Source organism: Peromyscus eremicus, chromosome 6 (genome assembly GCF_949786415.1).
Source record: "Peromyscus eremicus chromosome 6, PerEre_H2_v1, whole genome shotgun sequence".
Lineage (NCBI taxonomy): Eukaryota > Metazoa > Chordata > Mammalia > Rodentia > Cricetidae > Peromyscus > Peromyscus eremicus.
The window spans coordinates 45,119,485-45,145,974 of record NC_081421.1 but is presented as its reverse complement, the minus strand read 5'-3'; the positions used below and the strand labels follow the sequence as shown (position 1 = coordinate 45,145,974).

Below are 26,490 nucleotides of genomic sequence, written 5' to 3'. Positions count from 1 at the left end.
TCCTTCCTTCTACCACATGTACTCAAGGCCAGCTTGGGTTACATAGTGAATTCCAGGCCAGCCTTACCTGCAGAGTGAGACCATTTCAGAAAGTAGCAACAAAAAGACATCTACTGCTTTCCAGCTCCAAAGAGGCCTGACCATCTTCCCGCCAGATGTTCTGTGAGACTTCTGTGCATCACTGTCCTTCACATAAGTAAATGGAGTTAAAATTGTCATCCCCTACACCTAAGAGATCTCATATGAATACACTTTACATTGTGCTTTGCTCATTAAATGCTTATTATATTGAGCGAATATACAATGTTATACTGAGGAGAATTTCTTTGAGCCACGCTGGGACCAAGTCCCTGGATACAGGATATCAGTGTTCCCTGGATGTCAGCTGCCAAGTTGTCCCCATTGAGCTCAATGTGTATGCAAGACAATTATTTTCCTACTGCTTCTCAAATGTTTCATATGTGTTCTATTAAAAAATCAAGGGTTGTTTCTCCAGAGTAATATATATTTATTACCTTGGCTATTAAAAATGAATGATTCAATATTTTATATCTTTTCCCAAATTTTCAGTAATCTTGGGGTCAACTTGTTACTGATTGATGAAATGAAAGCTACATAGAAAATATTTACCAGCAAAAGCCTGTGGACCGAATTAGTCACAGGAGATTTGATTAAGATGTATGGAACTCTGTGTAGGGCCAGCATGGAGCTCATGCTACAACCAGACCTGCATAACAGATGAGAATGGACTCATGGGAAAAGTTGGCCACTACGGAGACAGTCCATTTCTGAAAACTTTCCTGGATTAGAATGAATTACAAACTCATCAGTACTGAAACAAGAAATACTTGTTTTTCTTGTATGAAGAAAAAAGTATGAAATTGAGTTTCCATACCCCATAGAGGCTGTAGCCAGAAACAAAACTTAAGAGCACCGTTCCTTATGACTGTCACCTTTTGGGATGTGACATTAACTGTGCACATGCACAGAAATGTAATATAACTGCTGTGCAGTACCAGTGCCGTTAACCTCAATGAGAAAGAGTCAGAGGACAGCTTTATTGACTCTTTGAAAGATGATATTTTCTCTTCTTCCCTCTTTCAAGTTTACTTTCTTTTTCATTTTTTTTCTTTATTACTAGTGTGTGATGTGTCTATGGACACACGAATGTCATGGTACGCGTGTGAAGGCCAGAGGACAACTTTGTGGAGCTGGCTCTCTCCCTTCCATCTTGGGAGGCTTTGATGGATGGAGCCTGGGTCATCAGGCTTGCACAGTAAGTGCTTTTATACCCCGGAGCCATCTCACTGGCCCTCAACTTTATTTTTCACGTGGGCATTTGTGCAGTTAGTTGTGCACAGTACATTGAAATGTCGAATCCAGGCCATTCAGGCCAATATACACACACACACACACACACACACACACACACACACACACACACACACCATGTTAAGGGCCAGCAAGATGGCTCAGTGGGTAAAGGCACTAGCTGCCACCTGTGCTGGCCTATGTTTGAGACCACATGGAAGGAGGGAACTGACTCCTGTGAATTATCCTCTGAATTCCACAAGGGCTCCACAGCACATGTGTATACACACACACACCCGTATACACACAATGCATTTTTTTAAGAATAGAAAATGTTAGCTCTTCTCTACACTGTTCACCTCTGATGGAGAAAATGAGGAAATTGAGAAATGGTATTATATTACCTTGCAGAAGGAGATTACATAAATATGCACACATAGAGACATCATCTATGAAGAGCAATAGGGGTAAGTGGTGTGGGAGCCCATTTTCAGGTTCCTCGTGGCTTTACCCATCATAGAGAGGATGATTGGACCTGAGTGCAGGTGTCTGAGATGGTCTGCACTTGGCTGTCCTGGGGGGAGGTCTTTTGTGCCATCCCTTGGCGTTTCTATAAATACCTTAGGGCAGAGACAGTCAGGCCATTAGAATAGGTTCCAGGCCCTCTCGAAGCTGTCCTGTATTTTCTGTTTATCTCCACATTCTAAATCCTTCTATCTATTATTTCCTGCTGCTCTCACTCAAGAAAACTCTGGGTGAACTGTGAGGTTGGTGGTTAAACACCCCACAAAGTGGTGGGGACTTTAAAATGAAAAGAAAAATAAATAAATGAAGCAACAATGTCCTGGTCTTTTTGAATCTTTCCCATCAGCTTATCTGCTTCAAATGAAGCAGAGCAACCAAGACTGGTTCCTAAAGTGTCAAGTTGAAGTGTCAGTGAGATCACACTGGGCAGTGGAATCTGGGTCCAGGCACTGCCTTCATTTGCCAGCCAACTCTGTCCTTGCCCATGGACTCTCCGTATACCACATCTGGTGAGAAAACTGTGTTCTGAGTAACTGAAGTGTATGACACTTCCTGTTGAGAACTCATGATGCTCTGGGCTAACGCTTCAACTAGGTTCATTATAAATGAATCAGAAAAGGGATCTGGATGGTTAAGAACTGATAAAAATTTATATCAGTTAAGAACTGATAAAAATTATATTTAAGCTACTGTTGTATGACTGACTTTTCCTAGGGAGATATGAATGACCCATTTATTCACTCCAGATAGGGCACCAATGACAGACCAAGGAAACAACTCCACCCAAGCTTTTAGATTTATTGCGGGTGATTTAAAGGGCCATAGCTGATGCAAAGACAGCTGTATCACTAACAAGTGCATGCTAATATGGATGACAGCTCAAGACCTACATCCTGGCATTCCCTGTCCAACTTACAGGCAGCTCCAAAGCAGAGTCTTCTCTTCTTAGTGTTTGCAGCTTACATAACTCTAGGAAGGAGCCTCATGAGTACTGTTACTTTCTGAGCTTCCTAGACCTTATTTCCTTAGCTGTCCATCTTACAATATTCCCTCCTACTTCTAAGAGGGGGTGTTTCAATTTAGAGTAGCTATACAGCAAGCCGCAAGAATAAATTATAGAGACTCAGCTGTATATAATAAGCTATACCTTGATGGACCAAGGAGTCCAAGAGGAAGCCACTTATCAAGGAATATTTGGTGTTATTTAGCTTTTAATACATATCAGCTGTCTTCTGCTATGAAATTCTTTTTTTTTGTTGTTGTTGTTTTGTTTTGTTTTGTTTTTTGGGTTTTTTTTTGTTTGTTTGTTTTTTTGAGACAGGGTTTCTCTGTGTAGCTTTGCGCCTTTCCTGGAACTCACTTGGTAGCCCAGGCTGGGCTCGAACTCACAGAGATCCGCCTGGCTCTACCTCCCGAGTGCTGGGATTAAAGGCGTGCGCCACCACCGCCCGGCTGCTATGAAATTCTTGTATGCCCATATACTACTAGGCCATATGGCAAATAGTTAAGCTTCTCAGACCTACTGTTAATCCGCTAGGTAACATCCCTGCAAAGCCTAGGAGACAGGCAGGCTATAGATGCATACCTTTGTTTCTTGTGCAAATGAAGCTCAGACCATCCCTTGCCTTCAGGCCTAGTAGCATCACAGAGCTATTGACTCAGGACAATAGGGCTTTTTGCATAACCAGGTGCAGTAAAGACTGGAGCAGAATTCCTGGCCAGGCAGAGCTGCATGGCTAGAGAGAAGAGAAGGCAAAGTTTCTCAGAGCCAGGGGTAAGGAGCAAGGAAGGAAAGATGGAGGACGAAGGAACAGAGGACAAAGATGAGGTCAAAAGCATAGGAACTTACTTAGGACTATTGTTGTTTTTTATGTGGCGCTGTTTACCCTGAGAGGAAAAGTTACGAGGCACAACAAAACCCACTATGAGAGTTTATTAGGAGAAGGAACAGAGGGCAACGTGCTTTAGGCTTATGGAAGGTTGTGCCTGGAGAGAGAGGAAGGAGAAGGGGGAAGAAGAAAGGAGAAGAGTCTGTGACCTACTTTGTATGGATTCCCCTGCACATGCACATACGGGCTCACACAACTACACCACACATGCGCATAGATTGCATGATCATGCTGCGCACAAATTATGCAACCACACAGTACACTGGTTACACAGGACGGAAGGCACTGAGATGACTAATCATTTCACCAGTGCATGCATGGTCATGTAGCTGGGGGAGTGGCCAGTGACCACGAATTCCAACAACTATGACAGGGCAGGCCCAGTAGGTACTGTAGTGGGTAGCTGTTCCAGCTTTGACCTTGAAACACTGCCCCTAGAGTGACAGCAGGGAACTGCCACACCTGCCTATGACCTGCCCCTGGGGCGTGGCTGAGAGGGAGCCCCTTAAGAGGTGCATATGTGTTTGGCCCTTCTGGATATCTTGTGGTCCTGGGAGCTGGATGGGACACTAAGCCAGAGTTCTCCCAGGTCCTGTAACCAACCCCTATTGACTGTACGTTATCCCAGAAATAAACCTCTCTTGATTACCAGATAAATTACGTGGAATTGCCTCATTAATTGCAGTAAGAAGGTACGGAGAAGAACTGAGTGTTAGGACAGAACTGAAGCTGTATAGATAGAATTTTTTCTTAAAGAAATAAAGTTAATGGATGAAAGAGCACGGTGTACATAGATTCTTTTCCCTCAGATACCCACCCCCACCCACCCCTGTAGCATCTTTCCCAGGGCCCTGGGAGGGATTTTCTCAGGACAGGTCCTTGGGAAAATTCTGTTATCTGGCACCTTTGAACATGGTACTCAGGACCAGGGGAAGTTTTCTAGGTGGGAGGGGGTGAGGGTGGGGGTAGGGGGGTGGCAGTAGGAGGGTGGGGGTGGGGGTGGACCTAGGGGTTCCAAGTTTTTTCTAGCTTTGTTCTCTTTATGGGTGTTTTCCTTACCCGAAGTCACAGGTTGCCTTCAGGAATTCTCTCCAAATCTAACCATAAAAAATGAAAGGAGAGAAGAGAGGAAGGAAGGAAGGAAGGAAGGAAGGAAGGAAGGAAGGAAGGAAGGAAGGAGAGAAGGAAAGAAAGATCTTATTTCCTTAGCTGCCCATCTTACAAGATTCCCTCCTGCTTCTAAGGGGGGGGTGTTTCAATTTAGAATAGCTACATAACAATGACTAGATATCTACACTTGCAATTTTTCAATGTGTGTGTGTGTGTGTGTGTGTGTGTGTGTGTGTGTGTGTACACACTCACACTGTCTGTACACATGTGAGTATGTGCATGAGTCCATTGGGAAACTAGATAACGCCGGATGCCTGCTCTTACTTCCCGCCTTACTCTATGAAGACAGACCTCTCAGTGAAGCCGAAGCTAGAAGCCACAAACCCAATGGTCCTCCTGCCTTCACTTCTGAGCGCTGGAATCACAGGTACGTGTGACTATTTTTCACATGGGGACTAAGGATTCGAACTCAAGCCCTCTCTTTTGTATAACACGTGCTCTTACCCAATAAGCCAACTACCCTGTCCAGCTCTATCTTTTTTAACTTCACTGCTAATTTTGATCTCACTGCAAGGTCACCTGATTCACCAAATGGGAGAGGGGGAGGCTTTTAATAACCAAACACCAGGCAGTGGTGGTGCATGCCTTTAATCCCAGCACTCGGGAGGCAGAGGCAGGTGGATCTCTGTGAGTTCGAGGCCAGCCTGGGCTACAGAGTGAGTTCCAGGAAAGGCACAAAGCTACACAGAGAAACCCTGTCTCGAAAAAACCAAAATAAAGAAAGAAAGAAAAGAAAAGAAAAGAAAAGAAAAGAAAAGAAAAGAAAAGAAAAGAAAAGAAAAATACACAAGGCATGCACAGGTGGAATGCAAGAACTGTTTCGTATAGCACCTGGAAACCTTGTTATACATGACAGTTTTGGGACTATCACCATGCATATTGAGGGTTGGCTGTAATGAGGTTGCGATTTTGCTTCATTTCTCTTTATGTTTATGTATTACTTATGGAATTTTGTCTTTGCATTGAATAATGAGCATTTGGAAGTCAATAAAAAAAATAACCAACCACATGTATAAGAAGCTCTTTCTATGGAAGTTAATCATCCTTTTTCCCCAGGATGCTGTGTGTGTGTGTGTGTGTGTGTGTGTGTGTGTGTGTGTGTTTAATTTTCAAATAAGCAAAGCTCCACCGGCTGCTTGCAGAGATGGTGTGTCTATGATCTCCACACAGGACTTTCTCTCGTGAAGACCAACCCTACCATGATTGAGTACCTAAATTTTCAGCAGGGTAGCAAACCTTTACACAGGGTGGCATTATAGCTCTGGGGTCCTAATAGGTAGGTAGCTATGTCACTAGGCTTCTTTTATGAGGTATCTTTCATCATGTAGTAGACCATCAGCAGGAATGGATGCCTACTTTCACATTTACATGGGCTTCCCTTTTCCCACCTGGCTTCCGCCAGCACCAATATCATAGCTCCTGCATAGTCTGTACATCACTATGCTTTTCTTAGTATTGTCTCCAAAGAGGAGCTTATTTAATTGCAATATATTTAACAGCAATCTAGCTGTCAGCAGATAGGTAAATAGGTAGGGCAAGATGGATGACAGATGATAGATAAGAAAGGTAGATAAAGAATGAGTTAGGTCTTATGCTCCTGTTGGTCTCTGCTACGTTTACTCCAGCACGTACTCCATCAGAATATGATTCACAGCTCCAGCCTCCCCTCCAACTATTTATGGAACTGAGCCGAGTGGACAGGAAGTAGAAGTGATGGACTCAGCTCCTGGGTTGTGCCTTCCTCATTCTTCAAACTTCCGCCTGGCCTCTTGGCACGGTGCATCAAGGCTGAATAGTTAACTACACTTACTACCTTTAAAAAAATAATTCACATCATTTCTTTTTCTTTCTTTCTTTTTTTTTAAGAAGAGGTCATGAATTTGAGGGATGGGGTCATGGGAAGAGTTGGCATGAGAAAAGGGAAGATGGAAATGATAAATACAGTATTTGCTCATCAAATGTCCAAATACAAAAAAAATTAAAGAATAATAAGAGGGAAACAGTATATTTTCTTTGTTGTAGTATTGCTATTCCTAATGGTGAAAAATTAAACTTCTCCTATAAACTAAAATATTACAGTAAGACAAATAAATATTATTGCTATCATGGAAGATTTCATTAATCTTAGGACCTATTGGTCCTTTAAATGACTAAAGGAAAACATAGGTGAATTTTCACTAGGTCTTAAGCCTGAGTTTGATTACTTTAGAACACTTTGTTATGAGCTGAAGCTGATGTGGAGTCAGTTCCCACTCTTCATAGCAGAGGCAGTATTCGCATGACACATGTGGCCTCAGGATGTCACCTTGAACAGGAGTGGCAACTCCAGTCACTTGATACACCCTGTTGCCAGTCACTGCACGCCACTCTGCCTGGTTTATGGCTCCCTTTTCACCTACCAGCAGCTTTTCCTCCAATAATAACCATTGTCAAGGATGACTACCCTTGGAACTTTATTCAAAAGGAAACTCACATGACATGGTAAACATTAAGAATGGGACATGGAAAGTCCATGTTTCCCCTGGTTTGCATTTTTACATAACAAGTAATATTAACACACATCATCATGACTGCTATATTCAAGAGAGCTACGAACCAGAAGCTACGTACGTGTCCACACACAACCAGTGATGTGATTGATCATGGCGCAAGTGTTGGTAAGGGGAAGGCCCTCGGGAGCTATCTTCAAAACAACCCCTAGATTTTATTTTGTTCTAATAACTCTTTTTTTAAAGATTTATTTATTTATTATATACACAGAAGAGGGTGCCAGATCTCATTACAGATGGCTGTAAGCCACCATATGAGTGCTGGGAATTGAACTCAGGACCTCTGGAAGAACAGTCAGTGCTCTTAACCTCTGAACCATCTCTCCAGCCCCTCTAATAACTCTTAATGCAAATGAAATTATATTTAAGAGAAACCAGGTTATACTGTCAGATACACACCATTTTATAATGACTTCAAAACAAGTTCACTTACAATTAGTGCCTTAGTGTTCCTATTTCTGTGATAAACACCATGATCAAAAGCATCTTAGGGAAGAAAGGGCTTGTTTTGTCTTGCTCTTATCTGCTGAGATCACACTTGATCACTGAGGGAAGTCAGGACAGGAACTAGAGGCAGGAACTGATACAGAGGGCACAGAGGAATGATGCTTATTGGCTTGCTTATCATGTCTTGCTCAGCCTGCTGTTGTATACAGTTTAGGACCACCTGGCCAGGTATGGTACCACTCACAATTTCAACAAAAATACACTTTGTCAGCCTTCAGATTTCTTTGCCCGGGATTCTCCAGAAGAACTTTCAAAACATACTATATAATTTTAAGCTAACTAAAATTTTCAGCACAATTTTATGTAGCTATAATTTGTGATATGCAATAACTACCGAGAATTTAGACTAAAATGTCCTTGTTTTAGATTAATTAAATATAAATAATACAACCGCTGTTTGAAAGCTACCAGCATCTATTAAAAATACCAGCAGATGTTTAACGTTTGAAAGTTTCATATAACTTCTTTCTCCTTGAACTTATATTTGTATTCTACTTCCACTGCCAAGCTTAATTCTAGTATGTTTTATTTATATGACTGAATGTCTGCTATTGATCAATCTCTCACATTTCTGTGCCACAAAATTATGTAAACAGATTGAAATTAACTTTTAAAACTCGGCATGTATATGACTTTAAGGTTGTACAACATCATCTATATTGATTATAACTAATAAATGAATGCAAATGGCCAAATAAACATAAAAATAATTTTATAAATTTAAGAAATAAAATTAAAATACTCATTGGAGATTTATCTCTTATTAAACTACATGGGGTTTTTAAAACACCATATTTCAGGGTTGGCAGGATAACTTAGCAGGTAAAGGCAGTGAAGTCTGATGATGATGGAATTTAATCCCCCATATCCACATGGTGGAAGGAGAGAAACCTTCATTGAGTCATACAATATTTCTAAGGCATCATTATCAAAAGTTAATTCAGAACAAATAAACTATTAGCAGTATGTGTGTGCTGAGCTGATGACAATGTGTACATGCAGGTTCCTTTTTGTCCTCTGGCACACAGATGTGTCCTTCTATTATGTAAAAGTGACCTTATCTGTCCCGTCATTTTCAGACACACACAATGATGATGATGCAAAAACACAGCTGTCTTTAAAGGGAGAGAGATAATTTATTCTGGAGCCAAATATGAATGACCCTGGCCTGGGAAACACAGATTCAGTTTGCTCCCAATACTGTGTTCCAATATGGCAAAAAGTTTCATATGGTTTTTGTATTAATAGAACAAAGTCATAAAGCAAGGCACATTTAAAACACATTGATCCAATTGTTGGACTTTAAATGCTAAAACACTGACCTGACAGACAAGATACATCCACTGGTGTAACAGTGGCAGGAAGGTTATGAAGGTAACCACTTTCTAACCAGATTTGAGGCCTCCTCCACAGGAAAGAATTTCTGCTGTACTGTAAGCCACGTCAAAAGCCCCTGGCTTGAGAAGGTATAGGTCCTAAGGGCATGTGTGTAGGGGGCACTACTATTGTTTTGCTCAATGGACATGTTGTCTAAATGCTTTTGAAATATGTATGTTTATACGCAAAGATTAGCGCTGCCCTCAGCCTTGGCCGGAGAAGCCTATTTCTGCAGTAGCCAATGCTGCAGAGACTCCTAATGGGATAAAGTGATGAGACTACTGTAGTGCTCATCCCTCTATCAGCCCTTCCACCAAGGCTTAGGGGACATCAGGGCAGCAGAAACAGAAGGAAGGTAAGAACCGGAAGATGAGGAAGTGCATTGGGCATAGCTCTTGCGCTCATGAACTCACTGTGGCGGTGATTATATATACAAAGAAGCCGACAAGATCAGTCAGCATTCCAGAAGGCAGAACTAACTTAACAGTGGGTTACAAACAAAAAAAACAAAGGATGACAAAGTGGAGAATGGACTTGTGGGGAGGTATCCAGGAGGAGCATGAGGAAAAAGCTGCTTGCATGATCAGAATACATTGTACACATGTATGAAATAGCCAAAGAATATATGAAAGAGATTGTTGTTCTAGGAAAAGAACAACAAAATAGATGAGTGGGAACATCTGGCAGGTAGGTAGATCAAACAGGGGATCTCTGTGATGACACCTCTCAAATATTATCAGATAGATGAGGATGGAGACAGAAACCAGCCTGGGAGCTAAGGGCCAGGAACTTTTCCTTTTGTCCTTAGTTCTAGTGACAGTTCTGTCCTTGCCAGAGGTCAGAAATGCCAGGAGCGTTAAGGGGAACTTATTTCTGCTTTGGTTTCTTGTTATCTTTCTTCTTTTATGCGTTTGAAAGGAACTCAACTGCCTGGAAGCTAAGTGTCTGGACGGATTTGCTCACACCCACTCTGTGTTTGTATTAGGGTTCCCTAAAGGAACAGAACTGATAGAATGGATATATAAACAAAGGAGATTTTTAGATTGATTTAGAGGCTGCAGTCTGAGTACTCCAACAATGGCCACCTCACACTTGAGGGGCTAAGAATCCAGTCATTGTTCAGTCCAGGAAGTGAGATGTCTCAGAGTCTCAATCTGGCACTGGAGGCCTGGAAGATTTGGAGAGCTGCTGCTACAAGGTGTGGTTCAGATAGAGGATGAGTCATTCTGCTTCAAATAATCCCTCAGAGGAGTACCCAGTGGCACCCCCACAATCAGAACTTCTAATTAATCAGCCTTATAGATGCTACCACAGACCCAGGTTGTTGTGGGTTTTTCCCGCCCTGGGAACTGAGTTCACAATCCCTCCTGTTGGCTAAGCATCACGTTTTGTACATATAGAGACAAAATATTGCTCTAGGCCCTATTGTGCTCATTCTTACGATCTGATAAAGATGAGACAGTGGGCCAGGAAACAGTCTTCAGGAGAGAGAAAAGGCTGTTATGCCATTAAGGAATAAACCTCTGGATCAGACCAAATTCCAGTGGTCATTATTATTATCCAGGCTTGAGTTTTCATTTTCTATCCCCTGCATCTGACACAACATTTACAAGTTGCATATAGAAATAATAGGAGTGTTACACCAAAAGTTAAAATAATCAAAAACACAATAAGGCCTAAAGAGTTAAGGCAGCAGATGTAGGAAGCAGACACTTTAACCAACCAAACATCACTCTTTAACCAGGTTGACTAGATGTTTCCCCTTGTGTTTATAGGTGTATGTACTCTATGAAATATTTCATATGATATTTATAATGTTTGAAATAATTTTTTATCTTTTAATTTTTGTTTTTCTTTCACTCATTTTATTTTATAGTTAAAACCCATTTGTGACGAATAATTTTATTTGTTCTGTTATTTGGTATTCCATTATATTTTACTTTGGAAAAGTAAAAGGGAATTGAAACTAGAGAAGAAATCAGATAACAACAGAACATCATTGTAAATTTCCTTCTAACAAAATTGTCTTTTCAGATGTTACTACTGAAAAGGACAGAAACTAAAGGTGAGACATGAGAAATTGGGTTCCACAGACTCTGTCGAGTGTGATCAAGTCTTACCTACTTTTCCACAGTCAGAAAGGGAAGGATGAATCTCTTCATAATATTGCCCATTTACTTTTTATCAGTAGATTTTATTTGGAGTTTGTTTAGAGTCACAGTTTTATACAGCCCAGGTTGACTTCTAACTTACTACGTACTGGGAGTAGCCTTCAAATTCTCCTGTCTCCTCCTCCCAAGTGCTGGGATTATAGGTATGTGCCACCAGGATAGATTTATGTATTGTTGTGGATTGAATCCATGGATTGTTCATGTGGGTTTTGCAGGCTGTGGTCCAGCTAGTCCACAATGTCTGTCTACCAATGGAACGTTCAAGACTCTAGTGGTTGTTCAGTACACAAGGCTGGATGTCTCAGCTGGTCTTCAGTATACATCAGAATCCTGAAGAAGTAGGCTTTAATACCAGTGAAGGAATGGACTTGGCCATCGAGAGTGAGGGCACACAGGCAAAGAGCAAGTTTTTCTTTGATGACAAATGAAAGCCTCAGGGAACACCTATGACATACTTGTGATTCTGAGTCACTTAAAGTGACTAACTCCATTGATTCTTATTAGAGATGTGTAAAGATTCGGATTGACTCTTTTTAATCCAACAACAACAAAACCAATCTCCAGTGACAACATTCATGATGCTTTATACCTTAAGAGTTCATGCTTATTGATTCAATGAACATTTAAAGTATGTTACATTATATAATTAGCTTAAATTTTAAAAAATAATAATCAAGGGTTGGGACTTTGTCTTTATGTAGGCTGCCAGTAGAAGGCATGGCGCAGATTAAAGGTGGATCTTCCCACCTCAGAAAATCCTGATTAAAAGTGGGTACCTTCAGCCGGGCGTTGGTGGTGCACGCCTTTAATCCCAGCACTCGGGAGGCAGAGCCAGGTGGATCTCTGTGAGTTCCAGGCCAGCCTGGGCTACCAAGCGAGTTCCAGGAAAGGGTGCAAAGCTACACAGAGAAACCCTGTCTCTAAAAACAAAACAAAACAAAACAAAACAAAACAAAACAAAACAAAACAAAAGTGGGTACTTTCGGAGTTCCACTCTTGCCATGGAGGAGTCTCCGTTAAGGGAACCAGGGCTGGAGGACAAATCCGAGATCACCTGCTGCAAGCTCATAGATTTTCAGTAGAAACTGGACATGGTTGTGAGAGCTCAGACAGCTGCAGCTCCCTCAAGTCCCCGGATGTGACAGTGATGCTAAAAGTGGCAGATCATGCTGGCCAAATAAGCAGCAAGTTCATCCAAATGACAATCCCTCAGTCTCAGAATCTCTACGCACAGTTCAAGGAAATTGCGCTGATTCATGATTTGAAAGTAAGACTCTACCTTCCAACAAAGAACTGCATATGGATCAAAGGATATTTACACAATGAAGATTGCACTGCTAGGCTTGGAGAGATGGCTCAGAGGTTAAGAGCACTGGTTGCTCTTCCAGAGGGCCCAGGTTCGATTCCCAGCACCCACTTAGCAGCTCACAACAGTCTGTATCTCCAGTACCAGGGAATCATACACCCTCCCATACATGCAGGCAAAACACCAATGCACATAAAACAAATTATTTTTAAAAAGTGGATATTTTCACTTCAAGCAATTTAATTGAGAAAAAAAAATCCTTCACAGGTTGTAGTAGTTTGAGTGTAATTGGCCCCCAAAAGCTCATGGAGAGTGGCACTAGTAGGAGGTGTGGCCTTGTTGAAGTAGGTGTGGCCTTGTTGGAGGAAGTGTGTCACTGTAGGGGCAGGCTTTGAGGACTCTTTTGCTTAAGCTTTGCTCAGTGTCCTGTTGCCTTCTGATCAAGATGTAGCCAGCACTATGTCTGCCTGCATGCTGCCATGCTCCCCACCATGATGATAATGGACTGAAGCTCTGAACTGTAAGCTGCCACCTCAATGAAATGTTTTTCCTTTATAAGAGTTGCCATGGTCATGGTGTCTCTTCACAGCAATAGAAACTCTAACTAAGCAACAGGTATATCCAGCCATTTGGGTTTTAGATAATTCCAGTCAAGCTGACAACTAAGAATAGCCATCACCAGTCCCAATCCTTGCTTATTATTTTTTAAAATTTAAGCTAACTATATAATGTAACATACTTTAAATATTCATTGAATCAATAAGCATGAACTCTTAAGGTATAAAGCATCATGAATGTTGTCACTAGAGATTGGTTTTGTTGTTGTTGGATTAAAAAGAGTCAATCTGAATCTTTACACATCTCTAATAAGAATTAATGGAATTAGTCACTTTAAGTGACTCGGAATTATGAGTATGTCATAGGTCTTCCCTGAGGCTTTCATTTGTCATCTGGACATTTTAAATAGCAATAGTACATTAGTAACGCAATTGGTTGGACCCAGTCATTATTCTTTTCTTAGAAGGAAGACATTTGTTTTTAAGTACTAAGAGTTTGGACTTAAAGTAGATGTATCCAGAAATGAAGCTCCTCCTGGAAGATGTAAGACAATCATTTGCCAATTTAAAAACTCAAATTTTGTAAAGCAAGTTATACTGAATAATGAAAAAATTCTTTTATGAAGATGGTGGAAAGCTTGGATCTTTTTAAATACGAAGACTTGACTCAATAAAGTAATGTTACAAAAGTTATTAAGGTCAAAGCATGGGCCCAGAAAGTGCTAACAATTGGTAACTAATTTGGCCAGCCATAGCGAGTGTGAGACCAAAACAGGAGAAATATACCCTTCAGATTAAGGGTTCTGTTTGCAATTAAGACAGTTAAGAATAAGTTCCTGTCTGTCCTATGTTTGTTTGTCCCATCTACATCGGATGTACTTGATCACATGTAGGCAGGAGATAGATAAGCAGTAAATACATCAGGACTTAATGCTTGCCACTAATTGGACCTGATGGGAAATGCGGTAAATTGTAGGTTTGCCTTTTTAAGCCCCTGCAAAAATGTGACTTGTGGCCATTTCCTGGAAACCATGGAATGGTCCTGGCTAGAGCCCATTCTCCTGGCCAGTATTTAATTAAAGCTTGCTTCAAATATGGCTTAAGATCGAGGTAGTATTCTTGTTCTCAACTGGTGAGATCAACACTAGGAGAAAAGACACAATTTGGATGTCAGCCACTAACAGGAAGGTGATCCTCAATAAAGAGGAAGATCCAGGAGTCTAGCACAGTTACTGAAATCATTTATTTCAGGGATTTTTTTAAAAAAAGATTTTAAAATTTTTATGAGTATTTGCTATGTACATGCACATGTCCATGGATGCCCAAAGACAGTGCTAGATCCCCTGACCTGGAGTTACATGTGGTCATGAGTCACCCCAGGTTGAGCTGGGAACCAAACTCAAGTCCTCTGGAGAGCAGCCAGTCAATGCTCTTGACCCCTGAGCCATCTCTCCAGACCCAAAGGGCTTTTCTTATCTCCCCACTTCAATGGGTAGCCACTGCTTTGTAACTCTGTTCCATAAAGCATGGAAACATGTATGTGGACTCTGTTTTGGACCCTGGACAATGTTTGGCTTTTTTGTGAGTTTCTCCCTGTGTATCTTGGAGCGGTCTTCACTGGTTCGGGACCCCTGAGAATGGCTTTAATTCATTTTCAACTATTTTGGTCACTGTCTGGCTTTGTCTCTGGGAGTTCTTCCGAGTCATTTCCATTTGACTGTTTGGCATATGATGCTATTTATAGGACAGACTTTGCCAATCTGGAAGCCCTTCTAAGCAGAATCAGGAGTTCTGTTAGTATTTGGTAGGACAGGGAAGGATGAAATGTATTCATCTTTTTTTTTTTTCTGTTGAAACATTGGGGTTCCATTGAGATATTTGAGAAAAACAAACAAGGTTGTCAAGGATTTCTCTTTTGTGATTTGTGTAACTATGGGAAATAGTAAGTTTGCCCTATCTTGGTGCCCTTCTACATGAGTAATTTGTGAGTTTACGATGCTTTCTAAGGCAGCATGAGGTAAAACCTGACCTACGCTTAGAGTTTCTCAAAGCAACTTAGTAACAAACCTCTGGACCCTTTTTTCTGTCATGACTAATTTTGTGTGTGTGTGCGTGTGTGTGCGTGTGTGTATGTGCGTGTGTGTGTGTGTGTGTGTGTGTGTGTGTGTGTGTGTCTGTGTGTCTGTGTGTGTCTGTGTCTGTGTGTGTGTGTGTATGTCTGTGTGTCTGTGTCTCTGTGTGTGTCTGTGTCTGTGTGTGTGAACGCATGTTTGGGAGATGATTTTTGAACTACACTGATATGTAGGAGCTGATGCCTCTTTTCCCTTCTTCCTTTGAAAAGGTGGTTAACTAAAATGCAGTAATTTGATAACCATAGAATTTGAGACTGAAGAAAAACTATCTATATAAGACTTTGACTCACTCAGACCTAAATAAATATTAATTAATTGAAATTTTAATTTTGAGTTCCTTTCCTGGTTATGATGTAGGTCTGGGGCCTTCAAATATTTCTTCTAGAATCTGAATCTGAAAAACTCTTACAGGATTGACAAGAGCTACTGATCATCAAAAGCAAGCATCTTAGAGAGACAATATACATCTAAATACTCTTTACTGGATGTCAAAACACCTCTAAGTAATGTGCATTATAACAATGTATCAAGATAAAAGCAATGTGTGGTTCAAGGTCTTGGTTCATTCAGGCAATATTTATGTTTGTAACAAAAAAAAATATGCTCCTACTATAAGGTCAAGGAGAAGGAAAGACAGATAAGGAAATGAATTCAGGATAGAACAGGGGGTTTGATTTGTTTTTCAGAAAAAAAAATCTGTAAGGGGACTCTGATAAAAGAATCAGCTCTCTATTTGCAGGCTAGGGTACTTATAGAGCAGAAAGTGGGATGCTATTGGTTGTTTTTACTCTTTCAGAGGACCCACCACCCAGCTCCCAAATAAATACACACACAAGGCTTATTCTTAATTATAAATACCCGGTCTTAGTTTGGCTTGTTTCTTCCCAGCTTTTTTAAAATTATCCCATCTACATTTTGCCTCTGGGCTTTTTCCTTTTCTTACTTCTGTGTATCTTATTTTTACTCTTACTCTGACTGGCTGTATGGCTGAGTGGCTGGCCCCTGGAGGCCTCCTCTCCTTGTTCTCTTGCTCTTTCTTCTTTTCTTCCCAGATTTCTCCTTCTATATATTCTTTCTGCCTGCCAGCCCCGCCTATCCTTTCTCTTGCCTTGCTATTGACCGTTCAGCTCTTTATTAGACCACCAGGTATTTTAAGACAGGAAAAATAACACAGCTCCACAGAGTTAAACAAATGCAACATAAACAAAAGTAACACACCTTAAAATAATATTTCACAGCAGTGAGGTGGGGTGGAATGACTGAAAAGTTCCCATTTGGGGCCATGGTTGGCATTGCTAAGGTTTGTCAGGTAATAGCTTCAGATCAGGAGAAATTGAGTCAGGCTGTATCTGGCAATACCCCTAGACATAAAGAATTGCTTGGCGCCAGCCCGGCATATCCACCCCACTTGCAGAAACAATATGTCTGGGTATTGGGGTATCAAAAACAACCCACCCCGTTTCTAGTCAAACCACACACAAAAAAGGAAAAATAGCTCTAACTTCCTGGTAGCTAACTACCCGTGTGTGTGTGTGTGTGTGTGTGTGTGTGTGTGTGTGTGTGTGTGTGGTGTGTGTGAGTTTGTGCCCGCCTGTCCCTCAGCCTCTCTAAATGTGCTCAGCCTTCATCTCATGGAAAGGTTCCTCACTGTTCCAACAAAGCAGTCTCAACCTGTTGAAATCAAGTCTGTCTGTCTCTCTGACTCATTTTTCTTCAGGGGAACCTCAGGAGTGGTGTGTTAAAGAATGTCACATGATGATAAACATCTACTGTGATCCTTTACTGGGGGTCACAGGACAGGGAAGACAGAAAGGTAGAAAAACAAGTTGTTTTAGTTCTGGAAATGCAAATTACTTTTTTTTTCTTTTTTTATTTTTCTTTTTTGGTTTTTGAAGACTAGGTTTCTCTGTGTATCCCTGGCTGTCTTGGAACTTGCTCTGTAGACCAGGCTGGCTTCAAACTCGGAGATCTGCCTGCCTCTGGATTAAAGGTGTACCCCACCACCACCACCTGGCCTTTTTTTTTTTTTTTTTTTTTTTTTTTTTTTTTTAATGATCACCATTTAACCAAAATGGAGAGATTTACAAAATAGTGTGGCACTAGCTAACATTTCTGACATTCCTGGCTAACAATCTCATATACATAGGTGGAGAAAGGGGAACAGTGGATCCTGATGTTCTTTCCTTATACATAGGAGGAGAAAGGTGCACAGTGGATCCTCATGTTCTTTGCTTATACACAGGAGGAGAAAGGGGCACAGTGGATCCTGATGTTCTTTCCTGCTGGACAAGTGTGGGATCCTCATCAGGCAGGGTCTTGGGGTAATCTCTGGTACTGGAAAATTTGGAGAAAAAGGATACTGTTGACATGCCTTGCCAGTTTAGCCTCTGGTATGCAAAATGGATTAGGCAACTAAAAGACAGGGTGAAAAGCCGTGGCCTTTAAGTTCGGGGTCAGAAAACCACACTGGTTCAGTAGTGGAGGTCAGCAAGCCGCCCACAGCCGGTAGTGGTGGAGCTTCAGAGAACGAGTGAGTTCAATAGCTGAATCTAAAGGTACTTAGGAGACAGTCATTGAGTCTCTGTGGCTGTTTCCAGTTGAAGTGGGAGCATTGGAAGACTCGGGGTTGCCACTCTTGTTGACTCTTATGCATTGGGGCAATCAAGGGGACCTAGACATGCGGAATTAGACGGTCACAGGACCAGCTGAGCAAAGACCAACAATGAGATGGTGATGCTTGGCATGGTCTTAGTCTGATTTTGTAGATCTTGTAAAGTGTTTGGGTTCCAGCTCACTCCTGCAAGGTCCGAGAGGCCCCATCTCTCTCTCTCTCTCTCTCCAATCCCCATCCTCTCAGAGAATCTCCAACAAAGAAAGGGCGCCGAAAAGCCCGGTTCTGCCTTGTCTGAAGTTCCCAGCAGCCCAAGTCCCCGCCTAAAGCATTCAGCTTTGACCATACTTGGGCACAAACCTAGCCTACACGTCATCACACCTAGCCTACTTTATCTATCTATCGAACCTCGCTACTTTAGTTTGGGTGTGTGACTTCTCCAACCTCCACCTCTGGGACTGGAGAACCCACCCAGAACTTGCTTTGCTCAAATAAACCTGTTCTTCTACTCTTTCAATTTGGCTTGATGCTGGCTTACTGAGTCGGCAGAAAAGCCTATTATCGGGGTATAGAAAACCTATTTAGAAAGAGAGACATTAGAGGAATTATCAGGAATACAAAAACAGTATATTGTTGACAGTTAGAAAAAGACCCCGAGTGTGGGCTGAGCCTTCTGGTAGCAGTCCAGGTAAAAATGACTGGGCAGGGGCTGGAGAGATGGCTCAGTGGTTTCTCTTGCAGAGGACAAGGGTTTGGTTTCCAGCACCCACACGATGGTTCACAACCATCCATAACTCCAGTTCCAGGGAAATGATTCCTTCTTTTAACCTCCATTGGCGCCAGGCATACATGTGGTGCACATACATACATGAAAAACCCTAATACACATTACAAAGTACAAACACTTCTTTTAAAAATGTTTTTAAAAGGGCAAGGATAGAAGAAAACTTTTACCTTTTGCTCAGGCGCCCTCGCTCCTGCTGCTAAGTTGATTTACTGATTGCCGCAGCTGCTGATTCCTTCACTGCTGTCGTAACCAGCATTTCCAGACTGGCATTGTGAACTAAGGACCAGTGGCTCTCCAGGAATCTTCTAGGTTTTAGCACTGGATTGGGACTGCTCAGGCACCCAGCCAGCTTCACGGACTGAGCACTACCGGGTTGTCAGCTTCCTCAGTGAGAGACAGACACTGTGGGACTATTCCAATGGCTGAGGCACCAGACTCAACCACGGAGCAACCACCAAGTTCCCGGCCTTCCAGCTCTGAGTCAGCTATCGTTAGTATTTTAACATAAACTGATGTAATGTATTCTCATATATTTATTCTAGCTGATAGGTTCAATTCTGTAGATGAATTTCTAAACAGTCTTATTAAATAAGAAACACAGAGCTAAGTACAGGGGTAATAGCTGAAGAGATCAGAGAAATAGCAAATAGCCACTGACTAACCTTATCCTACCACCACGTCATAGCTTTCTAAGAGAGCCTCTTCCTGTCTAACCTGTGCTTTTTATTGCCTTCCTGTTCTGCCTTCTCATTGGCTCTAAGCCCAGCCACATCACTTCCTTGTCACTGCCTGTCTATACAGACCTCCAGGTCTCTATGGTTAGTACTGGCATTAAAGATGTGTGTCACCACGTTTGGCTGTGTCCTTGACCACACAGAGACTCTGCTTGCCATGTGATCGGATTAAGGGTGTGTGTCACCACTGCCTGACTTCTGTTTATGGATGACTATCTATGTCCTCTGACCTCCAGGCGAACTTTATTTATTAACATACAAATAAAATATCACATTTCAGCTCAAATAAAATATTACCACACAATTCCTCTGAGAGAACATTGACTATGCAGTAAGATAGGGGCCTGATTGAAAAAAAAAAAACAGCTCTACCGCAGTGGCTTAGTACTGCTTTAACCTTAACACAATCAAGATTAGCATCATTTTTATCATTGATGAAAAGACCAGTAAAAATTTAAATATAACAGGATCTGGAAAGTTCAATCTTTTCCCTTTTGGCCAAGGGCATCAACTAAATTAGTGAAATCATCTGGTTGTGTTTACTTTTTAGGGGTCTGTGAGAACGTGGTACAGGAATGGAGTCGTGTGAGGAGACTTCTGAGTGCTGTGACAACATTTCAAGAAAAAAGACAAGAGTCTTATGACCTCAGTTTCTCCAAAACATGGAATTGTTCTAGCAATGTGTTTTCATGTTCCTCCCAGGTGTGAGGGAGTAAGTTTACTTCAGATAACTCATTATTGCTTGCTGTTGTTGTTATTTTTGTGTGAGTTTGAGGCCAGCTGCTCTACATACTGACCAAGTTCTAGGACAACCAGGGCTACATGTTCTGGAGCCTGATTCCAAAAACAAACAAAAAAGATAATAAATATTTATATTAATCATCTTTAATTAAAAACACTCTAGCTTCATTTTTAACCAAAAATACACTTTATACTTTATATGTATAACTATTATATCTTTTAACAAACAATTGAAAACTCAGGAAGTCATATTGTATCACAAAATTTTATTATAAATACACTGTAAAATAGAAGTTATATTTAAAATACATTGACATTATCTATAAATTTTAAAGTGTCTTTATTTGTCTTTGAGTATGAACCTTTTTATGTTTGTGTGTGTGTGTGTGTGTGTGTGTGTGTGTGTGTGTGTGTGTGTATGTTCTGTATACATCCATGTGCACGCATTTGTTTCATTTTCTTCTATTTTTTTCAGATAGGGTAATGTTTTGGGTCTGGGATCCTTCAGAAATTCACCAGTCTGACCATGCATAAATTTTAACAGAGAAGATGCTTTAGTCAGATATGGGCACCAGATACTCATGGAGTCAGGACTGCACCTGAGAGTGCTCTCGAGATGTAGTACCGAATTACATTAGCCAGGGATTTATAAAGGCAAAACTCACAAGGCTACATCCTGCTTTCATGCAGTCAGGGGCAAGAACACATACTGATGTGTAATAAGGCACACATCCCCCTATATGTAATCAAGCACACATCCTGCCTACCTGCAGTCAGGAGCAAGCAAGCTTATTTACAGAATCGAAAACAAGCAGTTTGTTATCTCACATGAATGCAATTAGGCAATTACAAGAACAGCTCCCAGAATTCCAGGAAGTTATCTATCCTTGCACAAGTGGGGTTTATAGGTTAGAGGCATTTTTGTTTTATACTTCTCTTAAGCACAGTAATTTAAAACTTTTAAACATAATGTTCACCATTACAGTCTCACTATGTAGCCTTGGCTGGCATCACTAGGTAGACCACATTGTTTCTGTCTCTCAAGTGCTAGGATTAAAGTCATGCACTACCACACACACATCTTAAAATCAGGTATAGAGCTATGTATAATATTAGCAATGGCCATAGGTTTTATGACATACAAAGACAGTTTGCATACATGTAGCATTTATGAACACATTGAAATAACATGATTACATTTAACCATTGACAGGAACAAAGGGCAATATTTGTGAATATTTGTATCTGGGCAGAGTCCTGTTGTCCAAAGGACTACCTTTTTTTTTTTTTTTTTTTTAATTTCTAGAAAAACATCTTGTCTTTTGCTACTTGGCTAAGAGTTGTACTGAGGCACAGGGAAGGCAGGCAAGGTAAGGTTAGATATTTAGGTCTTAGGTATATAGCTTCCTGGGGTAAGCGGAGGAAGATAAAGAGGTGTGATTGAAGGCATTTTTGCACGCTAGTGAAGCAGTCTGGAAGTCTCTGGGCTGAATGAACATGATTAGCTTTTTAAAAAATGTAACTGGGTGGTGGGTGGTGGTGGCGCCACCTGTGAGTTCTGTGAGTTCGACGCCAGTCTGGTCTATGAGAGTGAGCTCCAGAACAGCCAGGGCTACACAGAGAAACCTATCTGAGAAAAAAACAAAACAAAACAAACATAACTGGGAAGGGGAGTCAGCTCGGGGTTGGAGCTTTGGAAGGAGGAGAGTCTCCTACTCTCACTATTGTGGTAAACTCTAAACCTGGTTTCAAGGCAGCCAACAGGGGAAGGAGCAGAGTGTGGGTGGAGGCAGGTCTGGTGGGTGAGGCCGCTGATTCTGTTTGTAGCCCTGGAGGTGGGTCTGGGTGGAAAGCAGGCATAAATGGGAAGTGTCAGAGAAGCTCTCAGAGAGGAAGGGGATTAGACTGGGCATCCTGGAGAGTCTGGCTGGAACTCCTCATCTGATTGGAGCATGCTGGAGAGTCTGGCTGGAACTCCTCATCTGATTGGAGCATGCTGGAGAGTCTGGCTGGAACTCCTCATCTGATTGAAGCATCCTGGAGAGTCTGGCTGGAACTCCTCATCTGATTGGAGCAGGGATTGGCTGGGAGTGGGCATGGCTAGGGAGCAAGCGACCAGAGGCAGCAACTGCTTTCCAGACTGGCCAGGAGGAACCTGATGGAGCAGGATGAGCAAAGAGAAGGGTAGCTATGGGAAGAGATGAGAGCTTATATACAGGAAACTTCAGGTCGCATTCCTTTGCATTAATGGGAAGTCCTTTTGAATTTGGAAGTTGTATATGTGGTGCAGTGGCCCGAGGTGGACATTGTTGCTGGGGTACTGCGGCTGGATTGTTTTATAGTGGAATGAGGCATTGTGTCTTAATAAAGCCTTTTAGTTCCAAAGCTGATAGATTTTTGTGTAAACATGTCAAAGGCTAATCTCCAGGCATTTTAGATGACTGCTCACCCAAATGGCCTTGAGAAGTTATGAAGGAGATTTTCCCAACAAAACCCAGAGCAAAATGGGAATAGTGTTCTCTTTCCTTGGTAACCCTGCTTGGTCCAGCCCTGCTTGGATCCTGCTTTGGGTATCCTCCAAAAAAGGGACGTCTTCACAGATCCTCAGGAGAGAGGGGAGATCAACAGTATGATACAGGAAAACTCTCCACCCAGTGCCAGGGTTTCTCAGGTGTCCACCTACTGGGAAGTAGAAAGGAAGAGCTTCAGAGGTTTGAAAAAAAAAAAAGCTCAAAAAGTATTCAAAGTCAAATCAGCGGCAATGGGGATGGCCCCTGTTGGTGACACTTGAGGGGGCAGGGTAGGTGAGAGGACTTGGAGGGAAAATGGGAGTGGAGGAGGAGTGAAGAGAACTCTATTGAACAGCCTGCCTCCTGCCTCCCTGTAGTGACCACCTAGTGGAAGAAGGAAAGAAAGACAGACAAGGAAATGATTGACTCAGAAGTAGCACAGGTTTTTACTGGGGGGTGGGGGGGGGGAGCCTGCAGAAAGGACCTATGGTATAAGAACCAGAGCATGCTGTCTGCTTACAGGCTGGGGTTCTTACAGGGCAGAAAGACAGCAGGGAGAAAATGGGAAACATTCCCTCTCTTAGCTCATGGTTTGCCGCTGCTAGGGGTAACCAGAGAGTGGTGATTTGAGAGTGTCAGATGATGATGAACATCTCCAGTGCTGTCTTTTACTGGGGGTCCTCTGGACAGGCAGGGCCGGAATCCAGGAAAATAAGTTATTCTAGTTCTGTACATGCGAATTACTACTGTGCATTGGGAATGACATCGGTTTAACCAAAATGGAGGAACTTTAGAACACTGGTATAACAATGCTTGCGTAGCAAACAGGACGTTTGCAAGTGTTCCAGCTCTGAAGGGAATGGTATCCTGGTAGTCGGGAGCCAAGGAATATCACAAAGTCACACTACACAACAAACCTCACACAAGAGATTTATTGGGAAAAACACATGAGGGTGGTTGCCCCTGCTCACGAGAGAAGCAGCAGGGAACTGAGCAGGAGGCAGGCTTATGTAGTGTGCCTTGGGGGCCGAGCTCTCCAGGGTGGGGATTGGTGGGATTTCGTGTCCTGAAATTGGGCTTTGTACACAACATTGAATAAAAAAATGAAGTAAAAGGAGGAGGGCCTGACCACTCCTGAAGTGTGGAGAAGAGTTTTAACGTAGATATGAGGGAGAAAGCGGGCAGAGGGAAGAGTCCAAGCTGAACACGGCTGGCGGACTCACTGACCATAGAGGAGAGAGGGGAAGGGAGAGGAAGAGAGAAGCCGAAGACCAAGGTGGCCTGGGCCAAGAGCCAGAATACAGCCAAAACGGCCGAGTTATAGAGGGATCAGGCTGGGGAAAGGGAAGTGGAAGCCCACACCATAGGAGCAGGAGGTTTAGGGTAGGGAGCAGGATGAGAAGTGCTGGAAGAAACTGTGGTACTGAGTGAGCAGCAGGAGCTGGCCAGGGTTCACTTTGACAGGTTAGAAAGGCACCTCAGCCATTTGCCCTGGGTTTCTGAGGTCTATCAGACATGATGAAATGGACTTTTTAAAGGCTATTTATTTATTTATTTATTATTACATCTCAACCACAGTTTCCCCTCCCTCCTCTCCTCCTTGTCCCTCCCCCCACCTCCCTTTTGCTCCCCCCTTCCCAGCCACTCCTCCATTTCTCCTCAGGAAAGGGCAGGGCAGGCTTCCCATGGATATCAACCAAACATGGCATATCAAGTTGCAGTAATACTAGGAGCCATATAGACTGTGGCTTAGGTTAATGATTAAGAAAAACAACTGAGTCCCAGTTAGCTCAGCTAGTTTAAATTCTTTGAACCTTAATGTTGGGAGATATGTGCTGCACAGGTTTCAGGGTGCAGTACAGCTGAAACAAAGCTTTGAAAATAACTTAAAGTTAGACTAAGATAGCTTTGAGGTGTAATACCCAAGAAGAGAGTCTAAAGTTTAGAAAGGCACATAGTTGAATGAGGAACTCTTTAAGGTCAGGGAACAAGAACAAAGCAGCCCAATTATTACTAGCCGATTCACCTTTCTTGCTGGGATTGGTTGAAGACTAAAGGTGATGATTAATTCGTTATACCCATTTTTGTCCTCAATCTCCTAATATAAAAAAAAAAACTATTGATGAGTGGGTATGCACCCAAAGATTTAAAGTACAGCTGGCTGATTCTTTTTCATATATAAAAGTTTAGGTTTGTGATTCCTTTAAGATTCCTTATAAGATTACCTTTCAAGATAAGTACTAAAGTAATTGACCCTTTCTTTGTAACTGTAAAATGTAGCCTGACAGTAAAAGACCTGACTGAAAAGAATATCTTGCTTGCTCACATGGTGAATCTGTAACAAGTTGCTTGGGTATGAATGTACAAGGGTTCTTGGGATAATTTGTTTTCAACTGTAATATGTAAAATGTTTAATCATGTAAGGGATATGGAAAACATGCTGGTTTTTACTGTTTGTTTTGTTCTCGTAACCATTCACTTGAAAAACAGAATGTAACCACATTGTAATTTTTATATTGCCTGAAAGATTTTGCTGGGGTATATATGCTGTAAGGGAAATAATAGAGATAGAGAGAGTTAAAATGGGCTAGAAGGAAAACATCAGGAATGAGAGAACTAGGAGGAAAACATCAAAAATGAGAGAGTCAGAAGGAACTAGAAGGGAAACATGAAGAATAAAGATAGAGTTAGAAGGAAAACATCAAGAATGAGAGAAGGAAATCACCAGGAAAATAAAGTATAGAAAATGCAGAAGAAGAATAAAGAAAAGGTCTGAAGGAAACCATCAAGAGAGTGTGTGAGTATCTTTTCCCCCAACCTGAACACAAATGGGAAACACACACACACACACACACACACACACACACACACACAAATATATATAGTAAACCAATACATAAAACAACCAAAAAAGAGCTTTGGGTAATGACATTCAGCTCCTTGCATTATGAAGGGGGAGGGGCAGGGGGAGTGGAGAGAATGGTCAGTTCCAGAAAAGAGGAAAGCAAACAGATGTGGCGTGGAGTATTTGCCTGCGGTGTTGGGGATAAGAAGTGGGTTCAAAGAGCAGGACACTGCGGAAGGCCTAAAAGATCACCTCCAACCCAGCTGCAGCAGTAGTTACTAAAATGAGGCTAAGACCCGAAGATGAAACCATGCCTGGAGGGATGAGACGCAGCAAACCCCAAACCGAACAGAACTCAGACCTGATGGTTGAGTTTCAAGAAGGAACTGAGGAACCAGCCCAACTCCACGTGGTTCCTGGGAACTATTTTGAATCTGTAGCTAAGTTTCTGTTCACTGCAAAAAAGTGTCTGTTTCTCAGAACTGGGCTGTTCCTACCAAGTAATCATGAAAAGTTCTGGGACAAATGCTCCAGGAAGATTTCCTTAACTGTTTTGTAAAATTCTGCCTGGTCCCTTTTCTGTAACCATACTTGCTTGAAAAGATGCCCCACCTTGGGGTTTTGCTCTCTTAAAGAGGTATGGGAAATTGGCTTGAGGCTGATCTCTTGAACACTGCCCAGGGATGCTAATAAAGCTTGCTTTGATTTGAATATAATTCAGATCAGTGGTCTTTCTCCCAGTGTCTGTGGGATTAGCAAAATATTTGC

The 26,490-nt window shown here is 41.9% G+C and overlaps 1 pseudogene; it reads left to right on the top strand.

Annotated features, from left to right (window-relative positions):
• The first annotated feature begins 12,500 nt into the window (after positions 1 to 12,500).
• The window catches only part of LOC131913721 (COMM domain-containing protein 6-like), a 47,853-nt pseudogene continuing 33,863 nt past the window's right edge, over positions 12,501 to 26,490 (top strand).